At 45.9% G+C, this 26,268-nt stretch overlaps 1 protein-coding gene across 2 annotated transcripts in view; it reads right to left on the reverse strand.

Annotated features, from left to right (window-relative positions):
* Window positions 1-25,605, reverse strand: part of GP9 (glycoprotein IX platelet) — a 200,854-nt gene extending 175,249 nt beyond the window's left edge. The window contains exon 1 of one of the 2 annotated variants that reach the window (XM_082265483.1): window positions 25,495-25,605. The gene's annotated coding sequence lies outside the window, so the exon portion shown is untranslated. The remainder of the gene's footprint in view (window positions 1-25,494) is intronic. The other variant, XM_082265484.1, reaches the window with a different exon arrangement.
* Between the last annotated feature and the right edge of the window lie 663 nt (window positions 25,606-26,268).

Here is a 26,268-nt window from a genome sequence, read left to right on the forward strand (position 1 = left end):
CCGGAAGTCTTTGGACAACAACGAATGGGCTCTGAACCAGTCAGTCTTCCAATGGATTTGCAGTCAGTGGGGTCATCCAGACCTCAACTTGATGGCATCCCCGACCAACAGGAAATGCGAACAGGCGGAACAGTGGATGCACTCATCGCCAAGTGGGACTGTACCCTAGCATACGTGTTCCCACCAATACCTATGATTCCCAAGTTACTTTACAGAATACGCAAACACCCAGGGGTGGTAATAGCAATCATTCTTTGCTGGCCCCACAGGCCGTGGTTCCCACTACTACAGTCCTTGGCGTTGGAACCCCCAATCCTACTACCGGGAATACCAGTTCTCCTCCAGCAAGGTCAGTTATGTCACGCAGATCCAACCAGGCTTCTTCTTGCAGCATGGAAATTGAGAGGAGAAGGCTAGAGGGGGCAGGTTGCTCGGCCTCAGTTGTTGAAACCTTGCTAAAAGCAAGGGCAGCAACGTCAAACAGTACCTACTCAAGGATATGGGAAAAGTTTGCCACCTTCGCAGAGTCCAGAGGATTCGACTCTTTAACGCTCATTAACGCCACAAGTGCTAGAATTTCTTCAAACAGACCTTGAATTAGGTCTACAAGCAAGCACACTCAGAGTACAGGCCATTTCAGCCCTTTCAGGTGTGAGGTGGGCTACCCAACAGTTAGTACGCCAATTTTTCAAAGCTTGCAGTAGAGTTTGTCCGCAAAGAAGATCTTTTATTCCTCCATGGGACTTACAGGTGGTATTACAGATGTTGTCCCAACCTCCTTTTTCAGATGACCAGGAAGCCTCCTTGTGGAATATGATGAAGAAAGCAGTTTTTCTCACTGCCATTACATCAGGCAGAAGAATATCGGATATTTAGGCCTTAGGATACAAACCTCCTTATTGTTGCCATCAGAGGCGGCTCTCTAATTAGGCAGTTTAGGCGGCCGCCGAAGGCCTCGCGCTAAGAGGGGCCTCGCGGCCGCCTAATCCATGTAGTCAGGGCCGGCGCGGCGCTGCCTCTGTTTGCTCCCGCAAGAGGGAGCCTGCCCGCGTCCTGCCCATCCGTTCCGCCGCTTGGAGGGGGCACAAAATTACTGTCTGTGTGATGGAGCATGGAGGGGGAGAGACGCTGTTGTCCGCTCGTTGCAGAGCGGAGGGTGGAGGCTAGCAGAGTGTCACTGCGAACTAAGTGCGGATCACCCCGCCTATCCTCCGCCCATAGAGAATTTGGAGGAGAAAGTCAGCTGACGGCCATTGCCAATAGAGTGAGGCGGGAGGAGCTCTGGCTGGCTCTGCAAGGAGACCCCATGATGAAAAGGCAACCAGGAAGTCTGAAGAGGCAGAAGCGCTGAGGCTGAACATCTGTCTGAAGCTGAGGGAGAAATCGACTGACAAAGTAAGTAATTGCCAGTGCAATTGATTGGTAATTGGTGCCGTTCTCCCCCACCATCCCCACTGCCTCTTTCTGATCCCATCCCCCCACAACCTTCAAAGATCTCATCGTTGGGGGGGGGGATTAGTAAGAGGTGGTGGGGGAGGATTGCACCCCCCCCATTACCACTACAGCTGCCACTGATCCCCCCCCTCACCACTACAGCTGCCACTGATCCCCCCCCTCACCATTACAGCTGCCACTGATCCCAGCCCCCATCACCACCGCTGCCACTCAATCCACCCCCCATCACCACAGCTGCCACTCATCCCACCCCCCATCACCACCGCTGCCACTCATCCCACCCCCCATCACCACAGCTGCCACTCAATCCACCCCCCATCACCACCGCTGCCACTCAATCCACCCCCCATCACCACCGCTGCCACTCATCCCACCCCCCATCACCACCGCTGCCACTCAATCCACCCCCCCATCACCACCGCTGCCACTCATCCCACCCCCACATCACCACCGCTGCCACTCACCCCACCCCCACATCACCGCCGCTGCCACTCATCCCACCCCCACATCACCGCCGCTGCTACTCATCCCACCCCCACATCACCACCGCTGCTACTCATCCCACCCACCATCACCACCGCTGCCACTCATCCCACCCCCCATCACCACCGCTGCCACTCAATCCACCCCCCATCACCACCGCTGCCACTCAATCCACCCCCCCATCACCACCGCTGCCACTCAATCCACCCCCCATCACCACAGCTGCCACTCAATCCACCCCCCCATCACCACAGCTGCCACTCAATCCACCCCCCATCACCACAGCTGCCACTCAATCCACCCCCATCACCACAGCTGCCACTCAATCCACCCCCCATCACCACCGCTGCCACTCAATCCACCCCCCCATCACCACCGCTGCCACTCATCCCACCCCCCATCACCACCGCTGCCACTCATCCCACCCCCCATCACCACCGCTGCCACTCAATCCACCCCCCATCACCACCGCTGCCACTCAATCCACCCCCCATCACCACCGCTGCCACTCAATCCACCCCCCCATCACCACCGCTGCCACTCAATCCACCCCCCCATCACCACCGCTGCCACTCAATCCACCCCCCATCACCACAGCTGCCACTCAATCCACCCCCCATCACCACAGCTGCCACTCAATCCACCCCCCATCACCACAGCTGCCACTCAATCCACCCCCCATCACCACCGCTGCCACTCATCCCACCCCCCATCACCACCGCTGCCACTCAATCCACCCCCCCATCACCACCGCTGCCACTCAATCCACCCCCCATCACCACAGCTGCCACTCATCCCACCCCCCATCACCACCGCTGCCACTCATCCCACCCCCCATCACCACCGCTGCCACTCATCCCACCCCCCATCACCACCGCTGCCACTCATCCCACCCCCCATCACCACCGCTGCCACTCAATCCACCCCCCATCACCACCGCTGCCACTCAATCCACCCCCCATCACCACCGCTGCCACTCAATCCACCCCCCCATCACCACCGCTGCCACTCAATCCACCCCCCCATCACCACCGCTGCCACTCAATCCACCCCCCATCACCACAGCTGCCACTCAATCCACCCCCCATCACCACAGCTGCCACTCAATCCACCCCCCATCACCACAGCTGCCACTCAATCCACCCCCCATCACCACCGCTGCCACTCATCCCACCCCCCATCACCACCGCTGCCACTCAATCCACCCCCCATCACCACCGCTGCCACTCAATCCACCCCCCATCACCACAGCTGCCACTCAATCCACCCCCCATCACCACCGCTGCCACTCAATCCACCCCCCATCACCACCGCTGCCACTCATCCCACCCCCCATCACCTCCGCTGCCACTCATCCCACCCCCCATCACCACCGCTGCCACTCATCCCACCCCCCATCACCACAGCTGCCACTCACCCCAACCCCCATCACCACCGCTGCCACTCATCCCACCCCCCATCACCACCGCTGCCACTCATCCCACCCCCACATCACCACCGCTGCCACTCATCCCACCCCCCATCACCACCGCTGCCACTCATCCCACCCCCACATCACCACCGCTGCCACTCATCCAAACCCCCACATCACCACCGCTGCTACTCATCCCACCCCCACATCACCACCGCTGCTACTCATCCCACACCCACATTACCATCGCTGCCACTTATCCCACCCCCCCATCACCACTGCTGACACTCATCCCACCCCCATTACCACTGCTGCCACTCATCCCACCCCCCATCACCACTGCTGCCACTCATCCCACCCCCCATCACCACCGCTGCCACTCAATCCACCCCCCATCACCACCGCTGCCACTCAATCCACCCCCCATCACCACCGCTGCCACTCAATCCACCCCCCCATCACCACCGCTGCCACTCAATCCACCCCCCCATCACCACCGCTGCCACTCAATCCACCCCCCATCACCACAGCTGCCACTCAATCCACCCCCCATCACCACAGCTGCCACTCAATCCACCCCCCATCACCACAGCTGCCACTCAATCCACCCCCCATCACCACCGCTGCCACTCATCCCACCCCCCATCACCACCGCTGCCACTCAATCCACCCCCCATCACCACCGCTGCCACTCAATCCACCCCCCATCACCACAGCTGCCACTCAATCCACCCCCCATCACCACCGCTGCCACTCAATCCACCCCCCATCACCACCGCTGCCACTCATCCCACCCCCCATCACCTCCGCTGCCACTCATCCCACCCCCCATCACCACCGCTGCCACTCATCCCACCCCCCATCACCACAGCTGCCACTCACCCCAACCCCCATCACCACCGCTGCCACTCATCCCACCCCCCATCACCACCGCTGCCACTCATCCCACCCCCACATCACCACCGCTGCCACTCATCCCACCCCCCATCACCACCGCTGCCACTCATCCCACCCCCACATCACCACCGCTGCCACTCATCCAAACCCCCACATCACCACCGCTGCTACTCATCCCACCCCCACATCACCACCGCTGCTACTCATCCCACACCCACATTACCATCGCTGCCACTTATCCCACCCCCCCCATCACCACTGCTGACACTCATCCCACCCCCATTACCACTGCTGCCACTCATCCCACCCCCCATCACCACTGCTGCCACTCATCCCACCCCCCATCACCACCGCTGCCACTCATCCCACCCCCCATTCACCACCGCTGCCACTCATCCCACCCCCCATCACCACGGCTGCCACAATATGCAGTTCATTTTAATATCGCCTGCTTATTTATTTCTTTTATCGTGTGTGGGGGGCCTCCTACATGATTTTCGCCTAAGGCCTCAAAAAGTCTAGAGCCACCTCTGGTTGCCATTTATCGGATAGGGTGATATTAGGAACTCTACCACAACATCTGCCATAACACACACACACACACACACACACATATTTTTATTTTTTATTTCATTTTTTGTTTATATACCAGTGAATGCAAATACACCTCCAGGGAAATGTTGGATGACATTGACTGCTTTATAAATTTATATGGGTTTACATAGAAAATAGTAACTGTGCTGAACTATTTAATAAGGCAAAAGAAATGTGCAGCAGCCCATAGAAGTCAATCAGATTCAGAATTTCAGTTATCTGTTGTAAATTGAAATTAGATTTCTATGCACATGGCACATCATCACTCCCGTTTGGCACAGCCTTATTACATACTCCTGATTATAGATGTTATTTTCTCCAGCACACACATATAGTTATTTCAGGCAGTTGTAATCCAGTGTTATCAGTCTAGTAAATGAATGTCAGTAACTAAATATCTTTAATGCCATATCAATTTAGGGTAATTTCCATGGGACACTCGGCTGGGAAATTAAATATTAAAACAGAAACTTAATTGTGGAAATGTCCATAAGAATTGCAAATTAGGTTGAGACACCTGGCACAAACTGCGGCTAAATTACTGCTTTTACTCAGAGAAGAGGGAGCTCAGAGACCACAGCTAAAAAGAAACCTTGAACTGTACTAAGTTAGCCCTCAGATGAGACATATCCTCATAATAACACTGTTTTATGACCTAATAATCATGGATACAACATATCACATACTTTTTCTACACTGCTAAATGGGTAAAGGTAGTCACACACCAGTACAATTCATCTGAAAAATTTAATTTTGTTTGGTTTTCTAGAGTTAACTGGGCCATACACTTATTTGAAATTCAGCTGGTTCAGCAGGGGCCATCCAAATTTGAATTCGTTTTTGGCCGTTCCCAGTTCCCACTCAACAGAATTTGATTGTTTGATCAACTTCTGTTGAAGGGACATGTTGGAAGCAGAGGTGTAACTGGAACCTTCAGGGCCCTGGTGCAAGAAACCACGAAGGGCCCCCCTGACCCCCCCTATTCCATCCGAGCTCCGGGCTTCCAGTTTTGGGAGGGCGTCCATGGACATCCCGCCCAGAATCCTGCCTCCCACGTGCCCCCTCCAGCATGCTCTGTGACTGCTGTGTTCTTTAGACAATCACAGTGGCCCTTTACCATGTGATCAGCTGATCACATGTAAACAGACTTGTCCGTTATCTGCACTCTTTTCTTCCCACGCCATGTCTGTGTGAGGAAAGGAGAGCCGTTAACCAGAAAGATTGTCAGTACATTGTTTACACTGATAATCAAAGCTCTGATCATCAGTGTCCTGATTCAGTGCAGCCCCATTAGTGCAGCCTGTCAGTGCTACCTATCAGTGCTCATGAATGCTGCCTATCAGTGCCCATTAGTGCTGCTTATCAGTGCCACCTTACAGTGCTCATGAGTGCTCATGAATGCCACCTATCAGTGCTCATCAGTGCCACCTATCAGTGCTGCCTATCAATGCCACCAATCAGTGCTCATCAATGCCCATCAGTACTGCCTATCAGTGCCATCGGTGCTGCCTATCAGTGCCACCTATCCATGCTCATCACTGCTGCCTATCAGTGCCACCTATCAGTGCTCATCAATGCCGCCTATCAATGCCCATCTGTGCCACTTATTAGTGCTCACCAATGCCACCTATTAGTGCCACTTAGTGCTCATCAATGCCGCCTATCAGTGCATATCAGTGCTGCCTATCAATGCCACTTATCAGTGCTCATCAGTGCACTCTGACAGCAAAAACTATTACTGTAACAATACACTGATCAGCAGCTGCACTTTATTGATTAAGGAGAATCTTCCAACCAGTGGGGGAACTACCAGGGTCGCAGCAGTCGCACTTGCGACTGGGCCCTGGAGTTCCGCCACTGTGGGGGGGCGCTGTTTTGCCACTGTGGAGGAGGGTTGGTCACTGCAAGAGGAGGGGGCCTGCCTCTACCCATTCTGTCACTGCGAGGGGAGGGGGGCGGTCACTATGAGAGGAGGGGGGCCCGTCCCTACCCGTTCTGTCACTGCGAGGGGAGGGGGGGCAGACAATGCTAGAGGAGGGGGCCCACCCCTGCCCACCTGTTCTGTCAGTGGGTCAGAGCCTGTACTGACAAGTCCCTCCTACCTCGCACAGATAGGAGACAGCCAATCATCTGCCCCTTACCTGTGTGCATCCGGGGGAAAGTGTGAAGCCCAGCATATAAATTATCGCATTCAGCTGTTGAGCTTCACCCTTCCTGCTGTGCACACAGGAGAGGGGTGGGAGGAGAAGGAGCAGATTGGCTGTCTACTATCTGTGTGAGGTAGGAGGGACTGTAAATGCAGGCTCTGAGTCTGAGCTGTATAAGAGAGACACTCTCAGCTCAGAGTACTGCTGATGGGCACTGATAGGCAGCACTGATGGGCACTAATGGGCACTAATAGGCGGCACTGGTGGGCACTGATAGGCGGCACTGGTGGTCACTGATTGGCACTGACGGGCAATGGGCACTGGTTGGCGGCAATGATGGGCACTGTGAGGCAGCACTGATGGGGGGGCACTGGTGGGCAGCACTGATGGGGAGGGCACTGGGGGGCTCCCTGAGCTCTGATTGCCATCCCTGGTGGCCATAGTGGGCATCCCTGGGGTCATGGGTGGGCATCCCTGGGGTCATGGGTGGGCATCCCTGGTGGTTCTAGTGGCACCCCCCCCCCGAGGGTCTGCACTGTGATCAATGATCTGATTACCAGTGCCGACCCCCCCCCCTGTCAGGAGAGCCGCAGATCGGCGCTCCTTTACACGTGCCTGTCAGGCACGTACTGAGGAAAGCCGATCAACGGCTCTTCCTGTGTACTATGTGATTAGCTGTGATTGGACACGTAGGCTCTTTACCGAGATTGGAGATGCGGGGAGTCAGACTGACACGCCACATCACCGATCGCCGCTCTGCGCACCCCCCGGAGGCGCGCAGAGCGCATTATCCTGCCGTCGTCATATGATGTCCGGTCAGGATAATGCAACCACATTCCCGCTGTCATTTGCCTATAGGGCAGGCGGGAAGTGGTTAAATGAACCACTTTGCGTCCGCCATACATATATAAACGTCTTTGGACAGAAAGGGTGATGTCTCAGTCATTGCTGCAGCAATGATCGAGATATCATTTTGTTGGGCTAGTGATTCCCTACAAAGTAAAAGTAATCCTAGTGGCTAACAAGCCACTAAATTACTTTACAGTGTGATTGGAGAGCCTGGTAAGGATGCGCCCAGCGGCATCCGGCTCTCGGCACGCTGTGAGAGGAACGGATGTTGTTCCTCCCACTGTGTGACATCAGAAACAGGAAGCGAAGAGGATTTTTCGTTAACGGCCATTAAAACAGCCGATAAGACAGGTCTGTGTCTAATTGGCTGCTTTGGAGGCCAGAAGAGAGATCTGGGGTCTAAGGCTCTATTCACACCTATGGATGTTGCTTTTCAGTGTTTCTGTTGTGCTTTTAGCTGTACTTTCTAACGTTTTTTTTTTTACTGTGATTGTACTGCAATTTTACTGGGATTTTCGTTTTGTATTTTTATGCTTTTTATGGGGGGGGGGGGGGTGTTTTTGGCAGATTTAACCACTTACCCACCAGGCCTATTTTTGACACGGGGTGTCTACAAGCTAAAACCTGTTTTTTTTTTTTATAGAAAACTACTTAGAACCCCCAACATTATATTTTTTATTTTAAGAGACCCTATAGAATAAAATGGAGATCGTTACAATATTTTTTATCACACCGTATTTGCGCAGCGGTCTTCCAAACGCAATTTTTTTGGAAAAAATTCACTTTTTTTAATTAAAAAATAAGAAAACAGTAAAGTTAGCCCAATTTTTCCCATAATGTGAAAGATAATGTTACGCAGAGTAAATAGATACCCAACATGTCATGCTTCAAAATTGCGCACGCTTGCGGAACGGCGACAAACTTTGGTACTTAAAAATCACATAGGCGATTCGATAGGTTACCAACTTAGAGTTACAGAGGAGGTCTAGGGCTCAAATTATTGCTCACATGTGTGGTTTGAACACCGTTTACATATGTGGGCGGGACTTGCGTATGCGTTCGCTTCTGCGTGCGAGCTAACGTAGACAGGGCGCTTTAATTTTTTTCCCTATTTATTTTATTTATTATTTTTGATTTTTACAGTTTTTTTTTTTAAAAAATTTGATTACTTTCTATTCCTAATACAAGGAATGTAAACAGCTCTGTAGCATGTCCAGAACCAGAAAAAAAACATTTGTTTTGTATTAGAATTAATATAGAACAGGGATATGGCTCCGCTATTTTCACACCTTGCCGGTTTTGTAGCAAGCGTTTTTTGGGCATTTTTTGGGGGTCTTTGGAGGCAGGCATAACATCAGAACTTCTGTTTAGGGGTATATATACACACACACATGTATGTATATATACACATACACATATATAGGTGTGAAAGTAGCAGAACACTATGCTTGCGCTAATGAAATAATTAACACCCATATGGCTTCTCTGCTATAACACTTATATGTGTGTATGTGTATAAATACATATAAGCGTGTGTGTATATATACCCCTATACAGAAGTTCAGATGTTTTGCCTGCCTCCAAAGACCCCAAAAAATTGACCAAAAAAAACGCCTGCTGCAAAAACACACCTGGGCGTTTTTGTAGCTGGCATTTTTTTGGGCATTTTTTGGATGTCTTTGGAGGCAGGCATAACATCAGAACTTCTGTGTATGGGTATATATACACACACACATGTATGTATATATACACATACACATATATAGGTGTGAAAGTATAAGAACACTATGCTTGCGCTAATGAAATAATTAACACCCATATGGCTTCTCTGCTATAACACCTATATAACACCTATATGTGTGTATGTGTAAAAATACATATAAGTGTGTGTGTATATATACAGAGAATAATTTTCTACAGTTTTTTGTTTTTTTTTTTTTTTTTGAATGGACACTTTGATTATTATGAACACTTTATCATATTTGTTTCATTGATTTATTTTTGGAGATCTTGCACCATTTCATTTTATTTCACAATATGAGCACCTGATGGTTTGGGATTTAATTGTTTTGTATTTACATGTGTATTTTTCACGTTGAACACTTGAATATTATGTTAATGTTTTGAATATAGCGCTGCAATCTTTATTTCTTTAGATTTAGATGCTGCCTGCCCTTTCTTGGGCCCTTTTGGCAGCACAAACAAAAGGTCAGCCTTACGAATCTGAGCTGACCTTTTCAAATAAATATTGAATGCAGTACTACATCAAGAGAATGTAGTAACTTTTCCTCTGCTATTTGAGGATTTGGAAAGAAGGAAGGTAGTATAATGTCCTGATTCAAATGAAAAGCGGACACCACCTTGGGCAAAAAACCTGGGTGTGGACGTAGAATTACCCAATCTTTATGCAATATAAAGAATGCCTCTTTACAAGAAAGAGCTGCTAATTGTGATACTCTTTTGGCTGAAGCTACTGCAACCAAAAAGACCAATTTTCTGGTCAACAGAACCAGAGGGATAATCATATGCCACATGGGCTCAAAAAGCTGTTTTTGTAAAACTGCCAGCACCAAATTTAGATCCCAAGGACACAATGGTGGCTTCACTGGTCTGAAGCATACATAGCACCCCTTGAACAAAGGTTTGGACTAAGAAATGCGAATAAATCTGTCTCTGGAAAAAAAACGGTAAGGCTGAAATTTTACCCTTAATTGTGGCTAAGGCTAATTTCATATCTACCCCTGCTTGCAAGAAGGCTAGAATTTTCCTTAAATTTTATCGGGGATGCCATTTCCTTGCCTCACACCAGGAAATGTAAGATTTCCAGACTCTGTAATAAATGCCTCTAGAGACTGGTTTTTTAGAATTTATCAGGGTAGAGACTGCAGGGCCAGATAAACCCCGCTCTTTCAAGATCAAGGCTTCAATAGCTAGTTGATCCCTGGTCTTGGAGACAAATCTCTTCCATTGTTGTTGAACCTGGATGCAAACAGATTCACGTCTGGGATCCCCCCAGCATTGGCAGATCAATGCAAAGATCTTGGCGTGTAAGGACCATTCCCCCAGAAACATCTGTTGACGAGTCAGAAAGTCTGCCTGCCAGTTTTCTATTCCTGAAATGAAAACTGCTGATAGGCATGGAACAAATTTCTCTGCCCAGGAGAGGATGAGATCCACTTCCTTCTGGGCTGACTGACTTTTGGTGCCTCCCTGATGGTTGATATAAGCCACAGCCGTGGCATTGTCGGATTCTACCCTGACAGGGTAACACCGAAGTCTGGGCGTCCAGTACTTTAAAGCCTGACAAAGTGCTCGGATTCCCAAGATATTGATGGGAAGACTCTTTTCTACCCAAAACCACTTTCCCTGGACAGTGGTGTCTGTAGTCCCTACTTTCCATACTACTGGTAGAAAGGATTCCCCTTTTTCCAAATTTCTGGTTAACAACCACCAACTTAGATTCTGACATACTCTTGGACCAGTTGAATGACAGCGACACCGACACGGAGGTGCTCACAGAACTGAGCGATAGCGAGTCGTGGGGTGATTTGTCGTCTGACACTGAAACTGACACTGATCTGGCAAGTGACAACAGCGATGATCCTGCACCTGACCTCAGCGATGTGCGCACTTGGTGCGCTATTGACTGCGATGCGGACCAGGTAGCGCCCCCAAGATTCCCGTTCACTGGATCACCTGGGATGAAGGTAGATGTCGAGCGTGACAACCCTCTGGCATACCTGCAATTATTCCTCACTGAGGAGGTAATTGAAAAAATTGTCACGGAGACGAATCGCTACCAAGAGCAGCAATTCGCTACGCTGCATGCCAGGTTTTCTAGAAGCAGAAAGTGGGAAGCGGTGACAAAAGAGGACATCTGGCAGTTTCTGGGACTCATCATTCTTCAGGGGTTGGTGGAGAAACCGTTCCAGAAATGGTACTGGACCACCAACAAGTTACTGGCCACTCCGTTTTTTTGCACCGTGATGTCTAAATACCGCTTTTCCCTGAATATGAAGTATTTCCACTTCACAAACAATGACGAGTTTGATGAGGCCACGCATCCTGCGCCCAAACTAAAAAAAATCTGGGAGGTATGGCAAATTATTGCGGCCAATTTCCAGCGGACCTACGTGCCAGAAAGGGACGTCAGCGTGGATGAAAGTTTGATGGCCTACAAGGAACGCCTAAGCTGGATACAGTACATTGCATCCAAAAGAGCGCGGTTTGGCATCAAATCCTATATGCTCTGCGAGTCATCCACTGGGTACATCTGGAATTCGGTAATTTACACCGGTAAAGGCACGAAGTTCAACCCCAGGCACAGCGGCTATGGGATGGCCACATCATCTGTCCTTACACTTCTGGAGCCATTGCTGAACCAGGGATATTGTGTGACCATGGACAATTTCTACACGTCCCCGGAACTATATGAGGTTTTGCTACAAAACAAAACTGACGCATATGGTAACGTTAGGCCTAACCAACGAGACATGCCATCTATGTTTGCCAAAAAAAAACTAAAAACCAGAGAAATGGTTGCCTGGCAGAAGGGTAAGATGCTGGCAATGCGATGGCGAGACAAGAAAGACGTGTGTCTCATGAGCACTGTGCACAATACCTCCACTGCTATGGTCCACACAAAAAGTGGGAAAGATATGCTGAAGCCGCAAGTCGTGATAGACTATAACAAAACCATGGGAGGTGTCGACAGAGCCGATCAGGCAATGACATTTTATCCGGCTATGCTCAAACAGCAAAAAAATATTATAAGAAAATATTTAGACATCTTCTGGAACAATGCCTTTGGAATGCATATATCCTGCACAGAGCAAAGAGTGACAAGCCTCTTGTTCATTCTGAGTTTGTCTGGAAGGTGGCTGAGCGGATTATTGTCAAGCACCAGACGCCATCAGTAGTTGTAAATAGACCTGGACGTCGCACTGTTGACGTTGTCAACCCAGAACGCCTGACCGGTCGTCACTTTGCAGACTATATCCCGCCAACCGCAAAAAAGGCAGCACCTACCAGGATGTGCCTAGTTTGCTGCTCAAAGAGAGATGGCAATGGAAAGAAAGTCAGGAAAGAAACCAGGTTCCATTGTCCTGATTGTGACGTCGGACTTTGTGCAGTTCCATGTTTCAAAATTTATCACACTCAGGATGTTTATTGAATTTTCTTTGTTTGACACATTTCATTATTTATTACATTATTGAATAAAATTATATTATTTATTAGATTATAATTCATGATTTTGTGTTTCAAAATTTATCACATCTGGGATGTCTACTAGAGTCTTGTTTGGTCAGGTTTAAGTTAGTAATTACTAAGAATTGTAGGCCTATAATACATAACGCCAAATTTCCATGCAAAAAATTGTACCGCTTTTGGTACAAAATTCCAGACATAATCATACCGCCAGGGAGATTAAAAGAAGGACGTTTGCTTTTCCTAGGTAGCAATGCACCCCCCCCCCCCCCCCCCCCACCCCAGATCTTTTGGATATATTTATCCAGATCATCTCCAAACAGGCGTTCCCCATGAAAGAGAAAACCAGCCAGCAACTTTTTACACAGTAATTCCGCAGACCAGCTTTTTAGCCACAGGACTCTGTGTATTTGAACTGACAAAAGAGCAACCTGGGACATTTGTTGTATGGAGTATTTAAGAGCATCTACTGCGACACAAAAAGTTCTAGGTTGATCTGCCAAATCTTCCACAGACTCTCCTTGAGGAGGAACCATCCAGAAAACTCGTATAATATGGTCTTTTAAAGACTGACAAACTCCTATAACTGCCACTACTGGTTGTATCGCAGACTCTGCAACAACAAAGGAGGCTTTTAGCAAAGATTCCAACTTCTTATCAGCTGGGTCTTTAAAAACCTGGGCATTATCCACAGGACAAGTTAAACTTTTGATAACTGAAGAAATGGCAGCATCCACAGTAGATTTACTCAATTTTCTTATGAACTTTTCCTCCATAGGATACAATAAAAAAAACCTTTGGGAGGAACAAAAATCGTATAAGGATAATCTCAATCAGCATACATTACCTGCTCCAAAAGCGGATGTAAGGGAAAAGCCTGAGGACTTTGAGGAGGGCGCAATAACCCTAGAGAGGAAAAAGAGACTTCAGACATCTCTAAGGGAGGTAATTTGTATCCAGCCTGGACCATTTCAGTGAGAGACTGAATTAACAATCTCTGGGATTGAGAGGCCAAGAAGGACTCCTCAGATACAAACTCCCCAGAAGTGGAAACCTCAGCTTGACCTTCTACAGGGTCATTTACAGCTACTTCTTTCACATCCTCTGCCAATCCTGAACTAAATCAGAGGGTGGCTCAGGTGCAGGGGATCTATCACGTGTCCTCCCTCCTTGCGATGCTGCAATCATGCCAGCAATCTTACCCTAAAGACCAGCCAACACTGATGCCAAATAGTCCTTAGTGACATAGGCTGAGACAGAAGCACTGGATATGGCTACTATGACAACCGTATTGGCTCAGATTGGGTAGTCGCCTCCTGCTCTTCAGGGGAGGTAAACACAGAGGAAGCACAGATAGGATCTTCTAGTCCTGACAACCGCACCACAGTGCCCCTTCCCACTGTGCCCCCCTGGGGGGACATTGCTCTTAGGCAAGACAAATTTGAGGTACTAGCTTTAATGTACTCAAGGCTTGTGCCAAGCTATACAGCTTATCCCACACAGCACTGATTATCCTAAAGTAACAGAACCTGTCCATGCCTGTAAACATGCATCCACTGTGACTCACGCACCCAGCTGCTGCCGCTCTGCGTCCCCTCCAGCCTCTGACAGAGGCTTGCGCGCTGGAAACACTTCCTTAAGAAATCGTGCCATTTGCGCTTGTACTGTGCATGTGCTGCGTGCTACATGCATGACCGCATCCACGTGCACGCCAATTGCGTCATGACACGCCCCCTTTGCTCCACATGCACGCTTGTGCTTAAATGGCAAATATTCACGTGCGCGCGCACAGTCCTTCATCACAGACACACCACTACTGTAGACTGCCTGATCTGGAGCCTTTCGAGGAGATGAATACGTGGGCGCTTTCGCACCAAGGCGAAAACCTGTATGCCAAACAACATGGGGTGAGAGCAGATAAAGCAAGTGAGATGCGCTTTATCACAGGTGATGCACCTACAGTTTCAGGTGAACAACACAGGGTTAAAGCAATATGTTCAGAAAAATGAGGTGTGCTTTAATACAGCTGATACACCTACTGTTTTGCACAGAGAAAGAGCAAAATATGTTTAAACAAACAGGGTGTGCTTTGCCATAGCCAGAGATGTATAGTAACTAAGTATAACTACTTCACTACTGTACTTAAGTACGGAAAGGCGGTATCTGTACTTTCCTAGAGTAGAATTGTTTTCTCCTACTTCCACTTTTACTTCACTACATTTTTTCAATGATTTCAATACTTCTACTCCGATATTTTTTTTTTTGTGCTGCATAGTTACTCGTTACTATTATAAAAATTACCACTGTCAGAACAGTAGATGGCAGGTTTCATGAAGCTCAAAACATGTGTATTATCAGCGCATACGAAAATAAATGCTACTGTATGTATAAATAAAAGCTGCATTTGAAATAATAAAAAACAATATGATGTTCAAACTTTTGACTTCTTTCTTTAATAACTACATAACACAGTACTTGTACTTTTACTTTCAGTACTTGAGTAGCAATTTTTTTTTCAAAACTACTGGTACTTTTACTTTCAGTACTTGAGTAGCAAAATTTAAAAAAAAAACTACTTGCAATACTTAAGTACAAAAAATGTTGAATACTTTAGTACTTCTATTCAAGTCACTTTTTGATTGAACGCTTCCACTTCTACTCAAGTCACTTTTTGATCGAGCACTTGTACTTTTACTCAAGTATGGGTTTCGAGTACTTTATACAACTCTGGCCATAGCTAATACATCTACTGTCTCTTGTAAAGACCCAACATGGCACTCGGTATCTGTTATACTTAAAGGGAACAGTGCTTAAAAATATTTTTACAAATATTTTTAAAGTGGACTTACCAGTCCCACCACAGGATTCTGTCTTGTAATTAGAACCCAATCTTCACCCATCATGGTGAGTTTTTGACACTTGCCGACCTTCAAGGACTGGGTCCCCTTGTTTTGAGGGGCCACTCCCTTGGGCCTGTAGAGCACTCTGCCGGAGCGCCTTTAGGGTTTGGTTTTACCAAGGGTCCAGATCCCAGGGTCCAGTGCCTAAAAAGGACAACATTACACGCAAAACTTTGTATCTCCTTTCCAGAGGCTCAGGTACCATCCTTTAAGATTTGGGATGGATCTGATTGCTAATCTCCTTAGATTCAGAGATCTTTGATCAGGGTTTGTAGCATAATCTTCTTTCTTCTTCTTTGAAAAAAACATAAAAATGTAAACAGCTTCTCTGCCGTGACCATCACCTTTAAGACACTGGCGAAAAAACTGAGGTACTTCCTGTATGGGAGGGGTTATATGGGGGGAATTCCTGTCTGATTGGTTGCCAGGGTCCATTCACCTATAGGTGGCGTATAGCCCATATACTGTAGTAATTAATATTGCTGCTCTGTGTCCCATGATGTATGATAAAGAAATTGTCCTGTATTTCTGCAAAAAAACAAAAAGCATGAAAAAAGGCATTGGTGTGAATGGAGCCTAATAGAGTAGATCTCTCCATAAAGAGGACCTGTCATGGCCCATAAATCTACTAGTGTATAGCCAGCCTAAGTAACTGTCTTACACAGTTGTCACAGTGATAGAACAGAGGTCCCAATTGAAAGACTACTTTATGTGACAGCTAAAAAGTTTGGATTTCCCATCACTTTCTGTGCTAAAGTCAATAGCTGTCAGAACAAAGAGAGAGGCTAAATCTCCCCAGCAGGGGCACTGACAGCAGTAAATTCCTGACAGTGGTTCTAACCCTTTCACACTAAAATGAAATAAAGAAATTTGGGATTTACATACGTTTTTATTAATAGCAGCTCATATAATGGCCTCCCATGCTCGCGCTTCTTGCACACCCCTGGGGCGCGCAGCTGAAAGCATCCATGATGGCTGGGTCCTCGTGACCCAGCACATCATGAATCAGAATAAAGGGCCAATCACAGTGGCCCTTTACCATATAATCGTTCCGTCAAATGACCGAGCGATCGCTTTTCCCAAACCGGCGTCATGGGCGGTTCAGCTGTATCATTTTCAGGAGAGGAGAGAGAAACACAGCAGCAGCGTGAACTGGCACGATCCACAGTGCTCATCAGTGCCCATACAATGCTAACAGTTCTCATCAGTGCCCATACAGTGCCAACAGTGCTCATCAGTGCCCCTACAGTGCCAACAGTGCTCTAAAGTGCCAACAGCACTGAACAGTGCCACTACAGTGCCAACAGTGCTCACCAGTGCCCCTAAAAGTGCTCATCTGTGTCACATAAGTGCCAACAGCACTCATTAGTGCCCCAACAGTGCTATCAGTGCTTATCAGTGCCACATCAGTGCCAACAGAGGTCATCAGTGCCACTACAGTGCCCATTAGTGCCATCAGTGCCACTACAGTGCCATCAGTGCTCGTCAGTGCCACATCAGTGCCAAGAATGCTCATCAGTGCCACTACAGTGATCACCAGTGCCCTACAGTGTCACTACAGTGTTATTCAGTGCCACTACAGTGCCCTACAGTGCCACTACAATGCTCATTAGTGCTACTACACTGTTCATCAGGGCCACTACAGTGCTCATCAGTGGCCCAGGGTGCCACTACAGTGCTCATCAGTGCCCTACAGTGATCATCAGTGCCACTACAGTGCCCTATTAGTGCTCATCAGTGCCACTACACTGCTCATCAGTGCCCCATGGTGCCACTACAGTGATTATCAGTGCTACTACAGTGCCCTATTAGTGCTCATCAGTGCCCAATAATGCACATACATGCTTATTAGCGAGTGCTTGTCAGTGCCATCCTATAAGGGGATCCTCATCAGTGCTGTAAAAATGTGTGAAAAATGCGTTAAAAAAATGCGTTTTCATTTTCTTTCCACATCCAAAAACTTGTGGAAAAAAAATGACATGTTCAAAAGACTCATTATGCCTCAGAGAATATACGTTGGGGTTTGCTTTCCAAAATGGGGTCATTTTGTGGGTGTTTCCCTTGTCCTGGTGCTCCAGGGCCTTCAAAAGTTTAATAGGTAGTCAAGAAGTTAGATGGGTAATTTATGCTCCTAGAACATCTGACAGTGCTCCGTGCATGTTGGGCCTCTCTATGTGGCTAGGCTGTGAAAAGGTGTCACACATGTGGTATCCCCATACTCAGGAGGAGTAGCAGAATGTGCTTTGGGGTGTAGTTGCAAGTATGCATATACCATGTGAGAGAAATAACCTGTTAATAGGAAATTTTTGTGAAAAAAAAATCTTTATTTTGCAAAGAATGCAAAGAATTGTGGGAAAATGTACAACTTCAAAAAATTCACTATGCCTCTCACTTAGTACCTTGGAATGTCTACTTTCCAAAAAGGGGTAATTTGGGGGCTATTTGTACTTTCCTGGCTTCTGAGCTACAGATGAAGCTGTGTGTCACAGCGAAACGCGTCTAGCGATAGGTAGAGCGAGTACCACGTGATCCCCGGCCGGAGGATCGTATGCTGCGGGAGCAGCACACCACCGAGCCGCTCTATGCTTGTTTTACTTTGTTGTTTGTGAGTATAAATCCCCGCCATGTACCCAATAAATGTGTTGTTTAAAACAAACTTCACCATGAAAAGCTTCTCTTTTTGAGGATACGGGGGCGATGAATCTTGAGGTTCCAGCTAATATTCCTCACCAATTGAAAAACAGAGTGTAAAGCCTTTATTCCATGCCTGATTACATCCAGTTGATGGTAAGCAGACATCTTAAGGGGGTAACCCCGCTTATTGCACATTTTGAACACTCAAGCACTTTATGAATATCGGAAAAAGTCACAGCATTCTGGAAAGATTTATATATGGACAATTATTTATATATTTATCTATTTGGAACACATTGTGTATAAATATTAGATTTTTATGATTGTACACTTCATATTATTCCTTTGAAGATCACCACAGATGTATTAAGTTATTGCACAATTCTATATTATTTTTTATATATATTTATAGATTTATAATTTTAAAGCAGCGCTGCACTCACATCTCTCATTTTTAAAAGAGCACCAGCACTTTTCACTGCAGCTAGCAGCTTGATGCACAGTACTTTATTTTAATATCCGTAAGCGCAGGGCCCCTTAGTTATACAATACACTCCGCTTATCACAGGCAGTGAGACATTTCCCGATATGTGCAGCTGCGGATCGGGAAATATCTCACTGCCTGTGATTGGTGGAGTGCAGTGTCGACTTCCTGGCGGGATCGGGCACGTAGCAACTCAAACAGGCCTGAGCTCATCTCTACTTACAACATGATGGGAGATTTTTCAAGTACGTTTAAATCGAATTGTCAATAATAACTTTTATTTATATTTCTATTACAATTTTGATGATATAAAATGAAAGTGTATGCTGTGAATATAGATTTTCTTTAACAGTCTAATTTACAGAGAAATGATCATATCAGTATAATGTGAAAATATTGCAGAAAAGAAATTCATGCTATAAAATATATATTAAGGAAAATTAGGAAAACGTAAACAAGAAACTGGCAAAATATCATCTGTAAAAGCAGTAAATATCTGCATATATTTTTATTTTTTGTACATTAGAAATGTATCTGGTTATTACGCTAAACCGTTTGCAAACATTCACTTTGTGTCAGATGTGTGAATCTCGGAAGCCACATGTTAATAGCCCAGGTAATGGACTTTTTAGCTATAAAAATTGGAAAATTAGGAGTGAAAGCCGAAGATTATGCTATTTGCATCACATCTCACCAGCTCCTTTCTAATTAAAAAATGCAGCTGTAGCAAAAGACTGAAACTTTTTAAGCTGAAGCTAATTGTCTGTGGGTGAAATATGGCTCATAAAAGTAAATTTGTCAACTTCATTAAGAACAATTATTGAGTGATAATTAAAATGTAATGCCCTTTTTCCAATTAGATCATTTTTTGCCATGATGAAAAGCTGTCTGATGTAACCACTAAAATAAAACTTGATCTATTATAAATAGAATTCTTTAGTGTTGTTTTATTGACATTTTAATGTGAATTATGGGAAATAAAAAAAACACAAATTAATGCAGCTATGTATTTGCTAATAAATACATTTTTAATGCAAGCAGTGTCAGTACCTGAATTAAATATGAATTTGGTATTATTTTCTTGCAATGCCCTATACAGCGGTATTCAGACTGATAGATGGAGGGTAGGATTGTGGGCCAGTCAGGTGTACTAAGTAAATATAAAACAGAGTTGTGCTTAAAATGACCTATACATCAGATGAAGGACATGCATTCACATAGCTTTTAAATCTGACCAGCTGCTGCATTCCAGTAGACATGATTAGGACTGCCAATATGTGGATGTATGGAATACCTGTGCATCCCATGAGGACAAAGACGGTCCTTAGCAAAGGTGTACAAATAGGTACTGTATTAAAATCTGGACTATTAGGAATAAAGATAAATGGTATAACTTTCAAAGGGTCCTTTCACCTGGTCTTTCCGCCCAGGCAGACTCCGTTTTGCTCAGCGGGGATCGATCTACCAATCCCCGCTGAGCAGGTGGATGACAGCTCCGTCTCCACTCACTGTGCAGAGACGGACCTGTCAAAGACCTGCTCTCCTCTATTGGAGATCAGATGAAAATGGACCGCCTGTACGTTTTCATCCAAACCTGTCTGATACGATCCTTCAGACGGATTGAAAATAGGGTTTCCATGTGTCTTGATTTCACGGAAAGGGTCTGATCGGATAGCAGCGGGTGTCAGTGGACATGTGACCGCTGACATCTGCTGCTCCATAGGGGTGCATGGAGAATTCGATCAGGTCTGCCTGAAAAACTGACAGGCGGACCTGATCAGAAAGCCCGTGTGAAAAGGGCCTAAAAGGTTAGTTTTTATTGATGACCAATCAAACCTTTCAGGATACCATGTGCTGGTTTCCTGCAATGCTAGTGTGATCAGATGTGTGGAAACCACATACAGTAGATGAAACCAACCAGACTCAAAAATATAATTTATTATAAGAGCACAAGTGACATAAAACATAAATGCAGCAACCTATACACACCCCTGTGAACACGTGTGAGGAGTAATAACTAATTAACTAATGAGGTAGAAAATGGCCTGGTGATAGAACAAAGTAACAGAGATCTAAACAGATCAGGAACAGGGGTCAAAACAGGTAGCAGGTATAAGGAGTAAAAAAAATCAAGGTATACATGCACAGAAGTAAAATACTAAGGCACTGTGTGACTCCTGAGATAGGACTAAATACTCTTCCAGCATCTAGCATAAAGTGGTGACTTATTGCTGGGACCTGCTGACAGTTGGGAAATACCCACTGACTGACCCTGGAATTTCAAAATTCCACTCCATGGACCACAGTGCCACCAGCAGGTGTTCTAGCTAGCTCTTGACAGTGTCTCCCCCTTTAATGAATGGCTTAAGGATGCTCCAGCAAGATTTAGCCAAACAAAAAGTTTATTGTTCCTTGACACTCCTGTACAGTGATAGTAGTACAGTCTGATAGTAAAAACAGACAATCCTGACAAAGTTACTTACATAAAGCAAATCAGTAGTCCATGTCCATTCAGCATTTCTAGAGACCTCTTTTCTGTAACAAAAAGAACTGGCCAAAAATCTTGGCTCTGAACATGTATGGACTCCTTGCCATCGAGGACCATTGAGGACCATTAGTACCTAAGGATTAGGATAGATTCCCCACATCTGGGGTCCAGCAACAGGCTATATGTGCCAACACCAGGGCTCAGTATTAGGCTATGTGCCCCACCACTAGGGGTTTGTTAACAGGCTAAGTTGGGCGCTGTTAACCAAACTCACCAAGACACATAGAACTCAATTCCCAAATTCCATCAAAGCAATAAATATCAAAACGTTGGGGGAAGCCTGAGTTATTAGATGATTCAACACTGGGGTTTTGAATAACACAGGGGCCTTGATGCCAGGGTGTTTTAGCATACAAAGACACTCCACATCTGGGAAGAATGTATGATCTAGGGCTCAGTTGATGGGACCTGCTTTGCAGCTTGACAACCACCTAGGTCTTTCCAGAACAGTGGTCATCCAACCCAGGTCCCAAGACAGAATGGACTGGAACAGAGGAAGGCTTGACCTAAACTGCTGGCACAGAAGAAGGCTGGACTGGAACATCTGGAACAAAGGCAGCTTGTACTGAAACTGCTGGCACAGAATCTGGCTGGACTGGAACTGCAGGCACATTATCTGGCAGTGGCTGAGGCTGGAGTGGACTTTTTTTTTTTTTTAATCAGATAATTTTTATTAGAGTTTTTGCACACAATACAAAACAAAACCAGACACAAAAAGAAAAAGGGAGACAAAACCATGAGAAATAGCATCAACAATGTACGATAGTAATTAGTGCATGAGTAAAGGGGGGGAGCATAAACAGCAGTACACTAGTAGTGTCAGCAGTGACCAGAGGCCACGGAAGTGAGCATAACCAGAATTGCATTCAACATACCATCATAAACCTTATGCTGTAGGTATATAACCCAACCTGCTCCATATGATAAAAAGGTGATGCTATCTCAAACAACCTAGCAAATAAGAGGTGAATTCCGGTGAACTGTCTAGTGGAAATTAGCAGTAGTAGACGTTGCAACAGTACAGGCAAATGATACGTGATGAGCACCAATCAAAACCCCTTCAGTCTGCTCGGACAGAAACTGCAAATACACTGCTACACTATGATGAGGAGACAACGCCACCCATAAGCCTGTTGGAGACCAAGTGAATAGGAGCCAGGCCCGGTACATCCAGCCCTGGGCCCCAAATGCGATCAAATTTCAGTACATTCCCTCTGTGTTTATAAGTGAGATGTTCCCTATTCAGAAGCACTTTAACCTCCTCGATCCAGTCAGCGTGAGACGGTGCTAGGGTGGAAATCCACCGCTGCGCTATCAATTTCCTGGCCAGGAAAAGAACTCTGAGTACCGCAGTATGTACCTCAGGCGGATAGAGCTCCTCGTCCAGCCAACCCAGAATACATAGTTTCGGTTCCACAGGCAAATTCAACTTCCAAATAGTGTTGGGAACATCGGGCACTGCCAAAGCATGTGCAGTAAGGTGCCGTGTGTGCCTGGCATCTAGGGCAGAAGGGAGAGTCCCTCCTCTGCCAGCTATGCAATCGTTGTGGAGTCCTGTACGTACGGTGAAGTATAAACAGTTGTGTAAGCTTTTGCGAAGAGGACAAGGACACCTTAGGGACATTATCTAGAATACCAGTCCATTCCTCCGAGGAGATGGGGCCTACATCTGCAGACAACGCATCCCTGCACTTAAAAGACATAGCCTTCGAGATCTGTTCCATAAAAGATGTGTAAAGTAAGGAGATTTGCCCCTTTTTTATCCTAGTGTTCATTAGATTAATAAGTATAACCGGATGACAGAGGCCCCAGGGAGAGACCCTTGACTGAGAACTAAGGGCATGTCACAGCTGTAGATACTGAAAAAAAAGGGAATTGGGCAATCCGAACTCGGCACGAAGAGTTTGGAGATCTTTTAAATCACCCCCCCGGTACAACTGTGAGATATACTTCACTCCATAGAGGAACTTCTAAGGGCTCAAACTGTAGCTCTTTTGACATGCCTATTTAACCAGTTCTGGACCACCCCATACAGATATACTGTGGCAGGGCAGCCCTCCTACGAGAAATTACGTATTTGTACGTCATTTCGTGCACTGGGTCTGGGGCGCGTGTGCGCCGCTGACTACCCGCACCCGCTGTGATTGGACACAGCCGGAGCTAACCAGCAGACCCGGTGTTTGCTGACACCTGGTGATCGTTCGTGAGAGAGGCAGAACGGCGGTCTGCCTATGTAAACAAAGCAGACCGCTGTTCTGTGAGAGGGGAAGATAGAGAGCTTGTGTTTCTGCCAAGCAGGAACACGGATTTCTATCTTCCCCCAGTCAAAGCACCCCTCACACAATTAGCAAGCACTCCCAGGAAACACATTTAACCCTTTGATCGCCTCTGATGTTAACCTGTCAATGTCATTAGTACAGTGATTGTATTAGTGTCACTGGTCCCCAAAAAAAATGTCAGATTTGTCTGCCGCATTGTCGCAGTCCTGCTAAAAATCGCTGATCGCCACCGTTACTAATAAAAAATGTTTTAAATCCCATAAATCTATCCCATAGTTTGTAGACGCAATAACTTTTGTGCAAACCAATCAATATAATTCTATTGGGATTTTGTTTACAAAAACATAGCAGAACACATATTGGCCTAAACTGATAAATACACTTGATTTTTTACATTTTTTTATTGGGTATGTTTTATAGCCTAAAGTAAAAGATATTGTTTTTTTGTTTATAGCGCAAAAAGTAAAAACCGCAGAGGTGATCAAATACCACCAAAAGAAAGCTCTATTTGTGGGGAAATAAGAACTCTAATTTTATTTGGGTACAGCGTTGTACGACTGCGCATTTGTCAGTTAAAGTAACGCAGTGCCGTATCGCAAAAAAAATGGCCTGGTCACGAAGGAGGGGTAAACCTTCTGGAGCTGAAGTGGTCAAATAATCCATGCATATAAATAAACTCTTAGGGGTATAATAATAAAGCAGTAATGCTCGGTTCACACTACGTCGCTCCGACTTAGGGAGCGACCTGTGAAGTCGCGTGCAGCGCGACTTCGGCGCGACTTGCACGGACTTCATAAAATGGATGTCTATGCAAGTCGCCTCCAGGTCGCCCCCAAGTAGTACAGAACCCTTTTTCTAAGTCGGAGCAACTTGTGTAGCTCCTATTAGAACGGCTCCTGTACTACACAATGGGAGCGTGACGGACCGCAACTTGTCAGGCTGACAAGTCGCGGTCCAAGTCGGATCAATGTGAATGCGGTCTAAATGTGACCTTCAACCAACATTTACAGCAGTTGAATCTTTCTGGTGCATTTAAATGACAGGGATGTTTTCACGTGCAGTAAATGTTAGGTGAATGTCACATTCACTGCTTTATAATTATGCATCCTAATGTCTGTATTTGCCCCTGTCCCTTTCCCTGTATTAGCAAAACACATAAGCTTCAGTGCAACCTGTAACCAGTGCTAGGATACTTTATTACTGCTCTAAATATACTGTAATATTACTATACATTCTATAGTGGAGAGTTTAAAAAGTAATTCTTCATTAACAATTTAGAAAACATAACTGCATATCACCTACGACTCAGATTACAAAGTAGTCCCAGATTACGAATTAGTACTTAAATTGTGCTTGAAACCACACTTAAAATTGTTATCCGACAGAGGAAGAAGTTGTAATACACTTTATTAGGCTATTATGTTAACCTTTTATGGGGTAAAAAAATAAGATAGATTCATAATGACATTTATTAAATACAAGCTAAGAAAGAATATGGCTAACATTGAGATCAGTCCCTTTAATCCATAGACAAGGATACAGAAAGCAAGACATGGAATGACAGTTCTATTACCTATCCTGTATCCTGTGTCCGGAGCTACTAACCTTTGTCCACTGCGATTTTCTTAAACTCAGCAAAGTTGCAACTTGCGCTCAACTGTGCAAAACTAACCCAATGTTCCAGACTTATCTTGCATTCAAAGGAGCCAGGAAGGAAATGATTTCTTAGTAACTCATTTGAATACCCTTCTTTCATTTGCCACAAGCTGATAATACACTATTTTACGCATTAAATTGACAGCAATGTACTGCAGGGTGACCTTTAGATTTAATATATTTTTAGCAGACTCATTCAGTCCTAACACCACAACCATATCAGTCTTATACACCCGCTTCTCTGGATGTCGCCATCTAATTTCTCCGCTCATTTTAAAGTTAAAGCAATGAGAAACAACACCCCAGACTATGAAAGGTCTGTAATATCTATCTGCAATCATTCCAAATACTATCACATAAAATAAAAGTATTTGCAATACTAAGATATATTTCTACAATAACTTTTTTTCTATGATCTCTCCTCCTTTCGCATCATCTAATGCTCTATAAAAAGTAAAAAATATATTAAAATATGTAAATTTGTTTTCTTAACCACTTAAGCCCCGGAACATTTTACCCCCTTCCTGACCAGGGCCTATTTTGCGATTCGGCACTGCGTGACTTTAACGGACAATTGCGCGGTTGTGCGACGCTGTACACAAACAAATTTGACGTCCTTTTTTTACCACAAACAGAGCTTTCTTTTGGTGGTATTTGATCACCTGTGCGATTTTTTGATCATGCGCTATAAACAAAAAAAGAGTGTCAATTTTGCAAAAATAA

This window comes from Pelophylax lessonae, assembly GCF_965119305.1.
Source record: "Pelophylax lessonae genome assembly, chromosome: 8".
In the NCBI taxonomy this organism is placed as follows: Eukaryota; Metazoa; Chordata; class Amphibia; order Anura; family Ranidae; genus Pelophylax; species Pelophylax lessonae.